Below are 6,000 nucleotides of genomic sequence, written 5' to 3'. Positions count from 1 at the left end.
GGGGGGGGGGGGTGCGCGCACACCCTCTGTCCTCATCTTTTTACCCAGTCATTCATAGGCTGGCTCTTTCATTCTCCCCCAGCCTCTGTGAGAACAATAACGTAGGGGAAAGCCCCTTCTCGCCTCAGGGTGGTGCTGATGGTGGTAGAGAGGTGGTGGGTCACTGGGACAAGGGGGGCACTGTGTCAGCGATGCTAACAGGTGCATGCATGCATACAGACATTCACATAAAAACCTGGTTGAAAAGTGTTTGCGCATGCTTTAGTTCACTGGGTACCTATCAGGTTTACTTTACTACTAAACTTAATGCGTTTAGATTTTCAAAGCCCCAAAGAAAGATAGTTTGTTTTTGTTTGCAGGGCGTCAAATACAGATGCTTTGGGACCCTGGGAATGAAACTCAACAATCAACTATCTTTACGCTTCCATCCCAAAGTGTCTTTCTTTCTGTCATTAGAAGCAAGAAGAATGAGCCAGAGGAACCTGATTCTTTCACAGATTATCTCTCTTGTGTACTGCTGTCAGGATATAGTGAGAATGTCAGCAATGATGACAACAAGTTATTTAAAAAAAAGCTACCTACTGCAGCTTTAAGGCTGTCACAGAAAATATGAATATATTAATGTTAATATTGAAATGCAAGGCAAAAATCACATGAATGACGGTCCCTATTCTGCAAATCAAATGTGTCAAGACAATATTTGTTCTTGACAGACAGCTCATAGCACCGTGAAACCCCCGATCTCCAAACTACAGACAGGTAGAAGAATAACTGATGCCCATGTGAAGCTGTTCTTGAGGTTCATGGTGGACCAACACCTTACTAAGACATTTGATCTTTTATGTGAAACCAACAATCCCAACGCGCACACACATATATACACACATCCTCATACATAGAATCAGTGAAGGTAACTGAGCTGTGATAATGTGGGGTGGATGTGGCTAATGGCTGATAGCTGCTGATCCCACACTGATTAACTCAGTGTTTTACAGGATGCTGCTAATGGACTGACACACACTAGACTGAAGTTACAAGGACAAACATACAGTATACACACACACACGTCTGTACACACACAGACCGGAGAGACAGAGAGAGAGAGAGAGAGAGAAAAGATAGATTGATTGTGGGTTAAGAAGTTTGTATGAAAAATGATTGTGAGAACTGTCAATCACTGCTTTCTTGAAAATAAAAATAATACCAAATCCTGTCTTACATGTCAATCAATACATTGGTCTGACAGAAACACACACACAGACAGACCAGTGCCAAAGTCTGGTAGTTCTTTAAAGTGTCTTCAGCATGTTGTGATAAGCCAGCTCCATCTCGTCCTGCCTGCTTTGCTCTGCCGCCAGCTAACACACTATCACTGATTCACCGCCACAGATAAATCACACACACACAGATGGACACAAACAATGAGGCAGAGACGTGACGACAAAGCCAGGGACGTATACACACACACACACACACACACACACAACAAAGATGACAACAACAAAAACAACAAAATGGCTGATGCTACAGACTGAGAGGATGGTTGTTATTTCCTGTTTTGGTGCAGGGTGGCTTTCTTTGCAGAGTCAAAACACAACTACAGCAGTGTGGAGGACTGGGAGATTTATCAGCATGCACACACACACATGCGCGCACACACACACACACACACAACACACACAACACACACACACACAGAGGTAAGATTAAATACTCTTTCTTTTAGTCTTGCAGTCTTATCTCTCTTTCAGGTCTGTCTCCTTTTCTTTCTTTCTTGATATGACCTCCTGGGCCACAAAATGCCACTGTGTAGTCTAGCTGGGATTGAAGCCGCCTCCCACCACACAACACCACACACAACGCACACACACACACACGCACGCACACGCACACGGCACACCGCACACGCACGCAACACACACGCACACACACCTCACAGCAAGGCCTGGGGTGCAGATCGGAGGTATTGATAACAGCTACACATTGATCCAGTATATTGCGGCTGGTAGAAAGAGAGACAGCAGTGTTGGTGCTGGGCTCCTCTGTCCCCTCCGTAGAGACAGATATGCTGAGTCAAGAAGCCATGACTGGAAGCACTGTACAACATACAGTGTCTCTGCGTGCGTGTGTGTGTGTGTGTGTGTGTCCCATGCAGATGGCGTCCCATCACCTCGGGGAAGGCAGAGATAAGCAGAGTGTATGGGCTGAGATAAGATGGGAACAGACACTGGGGAGACGGACTGACTATAAGTGAGTCACTGTGGGGAGGACTGCAGCTTTATGGCCTCGCTGGGCATGAGGACTCTGAAGGAAACACTTTTATTCTGACAAAAAACATGAGTCGGACACAGGCTTTCATGTCAGAAAATATATACATTTTGGGCTAGTTAGTGCAACTTCAAACTGCATTTCATGTGACAGTACAGTACACAGACTATAATATTACACATGAGAAAGAATAAAATGTACAATCAGACTGATATGTAGTGTGTACGGCAATATGTACGGCCCAAAATTTGGTAATTACCAAAAGCCGGATTTGGTCAGTTTTCACCTTTAATATTATGGCTATGGCACAATTTATTTGGATAGTCCACCTACAGATAGGTTATTGAGTAAAATGTCAACAGCTTATTAGTTAAGATTAAACAACAGTTTTCTGATATTACACCATGGTGGTTATGGCTTGGTTAGGTTTAGACAGAAAAAACATCTTGGTTGGGGTATGTTCATGAGTTGTCACATATAGATAATGTGTTAAAAATCTACAGCCAAAGCAAAACAGGTGAAATGTCACTGTAAAATTAGTCAACGTTACTGTTGTTTTAAGAGTCAAACTTGGGTTGTGCACTATGGCAGAAATCAATATATGAACAGGATTTTTCTTCCCAATATTGATAAACTGTATGTCCTGATATGTATGAGAGATTAATATGTAAGAGAGATTAAATACTAAATACACAAATTGATGTGTAATGCAATGAACAGCGTTCAACTGTAATGCATTACATCTGATGTTCATATCATCATTTCATTTCAGTGGATATTGATAATTGTTGATCATTTTTAATGGCCTATATTTAATAGGGACCAGGTAGAAAAAGGTTAAATTTAACCTCTTTATGTATCAAGGCACACAGATAGTAATGTTAATGTTTTGTTATACAGTACAGTACAGTATTGTTGCTGAGCTCTGCATCGTTGACCGCCTGTAGATCATTTCTTGAGATGGAACAGATGTAGGTTGTGACTGACGACATGATGCATACTCCAAAGAAAGAAGCAGCTGTGGTGATTCACTCACATAAAGGAATATGACAGGCTGTTCATACGAGCCAGGGCATTATTCTATTGAACAATTTTATTATTGCTATGTGTCTATTGACGATACATATTGCTATTGTTTCATAGTCCAGGCCTAATATAACTTCATGACATAGGTTTATATCAGCTAGCCCTATGTAAAACTATCTGATGTGATATATTTGGGGAATCACTAAACTTCAAGAATCTGAAGGTACTAAATATTGGCACAAAAAGTGTCTCTGGTGGCTTCAAGCCAAAAATGATGTTCATAATGTACTATCAATTCAATCTGAAGGGCTACAACATGCTCAGAAATGTGTCAATCTCAATTAAACAACTGATCACTTATCGCCTTGCCCCACACTGAAAATATACATGAAAATACTTCATCTTACTGTGGAACTGGTCCAATTTAAAGATATATTAATTATTGCAAATTCAATCCAGAACATTTTGCTATTGGCCTTTAAACTCTTATTGCTAAGTTCTGCCACACACAGGCGTTTTCTTCGGAGGGTGAGACAAAAGTGATGTGTGTGTGATAAGAGGCGGCGCCATGGCACTGGCAGGACACAACACTAAAGCCTCCCTACGCACACACACTGATAAGCATCACCTCCATCTCTCAGCCTGGCTCTGTCCTCCCGCCTCTCTCTAAGCTCTGAGCCAGTAAAGAAACTGAAAATACAGAGGACACTCGCTGGAGACAGAAGATAGTGGGCCGACAGAAGGATACGGAGAGAGGTGGAGGAGAGAGGAAGCGAAGATTAGACACAGGGGGAGCTGTAGTTTAACAAGTGAAGACTTTATCCCACTGGACTACACACAACTGTTCTACTTCTGTATCATTCAACAAAGCCTTTCCAACAAAACAACTTCAGCAAGGCTTTGTTCACTCGGGCTTATTACTCCAAGACTTTTTGATCTTAAATAAGGCTTCAAATATGTTTACAAATCAAGCTGGCAAGATTAGCAAATTTCATTATTTACAAAAAAAAACTTTTTACATATTATTTTACGATTACAATAAGTCAGTGAGACATTTAGTGGGATTATGGCAGAATATAATAATATTCATAGGTAGTTTAGGTAGTGATAATCATCTGAAATAGGCCCTTAGAATGAGCTGTTTTATCCACAGAGAGTTGGTCCTCTCCTACGTAGTCCGCCATGCTTTTTTGTTTTTTAATATTTTTTTGGGGGCGTCTTGCCTTTAATTGATAGGACTCAAGATAGACAGAAAAGGGAAAGAGAGGGAGCACAAAGGGCCACGGGTCAAACTAACCCATGGCTGCTGCAGCAAGGACTCAGCCTTTGTACATGGGGCGCCAGGTAGTGCTGGCGGAGTCTGCCATGTTGAACTGCCATGTTTCTACAGCAGCCCACATGGACAAACTAAACACTGGGTCTGGACAGGGCCTTTCACAAGTTTTTCGGCTACCATAGTTTAGTCAAATCCTACGAGGTCCTTTAAATAATAAATTTTTAATACAGTACATGTAGCTTTATATATTTATTAACTGATTACAATTAAACACTAAAACAAGTCTATGGTTTGAATAACACTATGGACTCCATAGAACAGTGTCTGAAATAGAAATTAGGACATGGAAAACAAAACTCTCAAATACCTACTGTATGTGGACCAAATGTATTAAACTGTGACACATATGTAATCAATCAAGCTGTGTAATAGCCCTCATATTGTGAGTGGATGGACAATAGAAATTAGTCTCGAAAAGAATCAACGTGATAAACAAATGAGGTTAGACTGTATCTACTTTTATCTGTTTACAATTGTGAGATGGTATGTGTTGAGAAAGGTGGAGAAGAACACTATCAGATATGTAAAACTATTTGTATGACACACCTTTTTGTGACACGAGCTGCAAATATTTCTCGACACCTGAGTAAAAAAAAAAAGCTAGGGGTGGCTATCTGTCAGTGCGAGGGCAGATCAGATGAGTGAAGTTTCTGTCACAAGACACAGCAGATAATGCCACAGACGCCACAGACGCCACAGTCGCTCCTCTATCTCTTCTATCAAACAAAAGGCAACAGGATATAATGTCACGCAATAAGTGATGATTCCCTCGCCCGCACTGGCAGTGAATACCAGGCATAATCCACACACACACACACACTCACAAGACCCATGTAACAGCATTATACCTTGAGAGTAAAAGACATATTTTAAAGGGGAAATCCTCTCGTTTGTGTGTGATTGGATTAGTCTAACATTGTAACCAGATTAAAGGAGGCATGTAGAGGGACATCAAAATCACTTGAAACCAAATCAATCCTGTCCAATGGCTGATAGTCTTTACAGGCCTATTCCAACTATCCCAGTAGATTTTATTACAGAATAAGGGCACGGTGCACTTAACAACAGGAAGGAAAACAACAAGGATTCAGCACAAAATTGACAACTCTGCATTAGGGGACGTACTGTCACAAAGCTTTTGAATAGCTAGTGTACATGACTGAGTACTTATCCACTTGGATGGGATTGTGCTGGTGTTAGAAAGCAGCAAAAGTACTTGTAGTAACATTAGTTAGAGTCCTCGGCTCAGAAGAGTATCGGTACTGATAATGTACTTTTTCAAAAACTCAAGGTCAATTCTGAGGCTGTTCTGTAAATAGTTTTTAAATAACTATAGCAACTGCTGATCAACCCATATCAATTTCAGACTT

The 6,000-nt window shown here is 41.0% G+C and overlaps 1 protein-coding gene across 1 annotated transcript in view; it reads right to left on the bottom strand.

Annotated features, from left to right (window-relative positions):
• bcas3 (BCAS3 microtubule associated cell migration factor) overlaps positions 1 to 6,000 on the bottom strand; it is a gene marked incomplete in the record, with an annotated part of 342,828 nt that overhangs the window by 210,883 nt on the left and 125,945 nt on the right.

This window comes from Morone saxatilis, unplaced genomic scaffold (genome assembly GCF_004916995.1).
Source record: "Morone saxatilis isolate NCDOM2014 unplaced genomic scaffold, NCSU_SB_2.0 Contig8, whole genome shotgun sequence".
NCBI lineage: Eukaryota > Metazoa > Chordata > Actinopteri > Moronidae > Morone > Morone saxatilis.
Note: the sequence above shows the minus strand (reverse complement) of the source record. Positions and strands in the feature narration are given on the sequence as shown.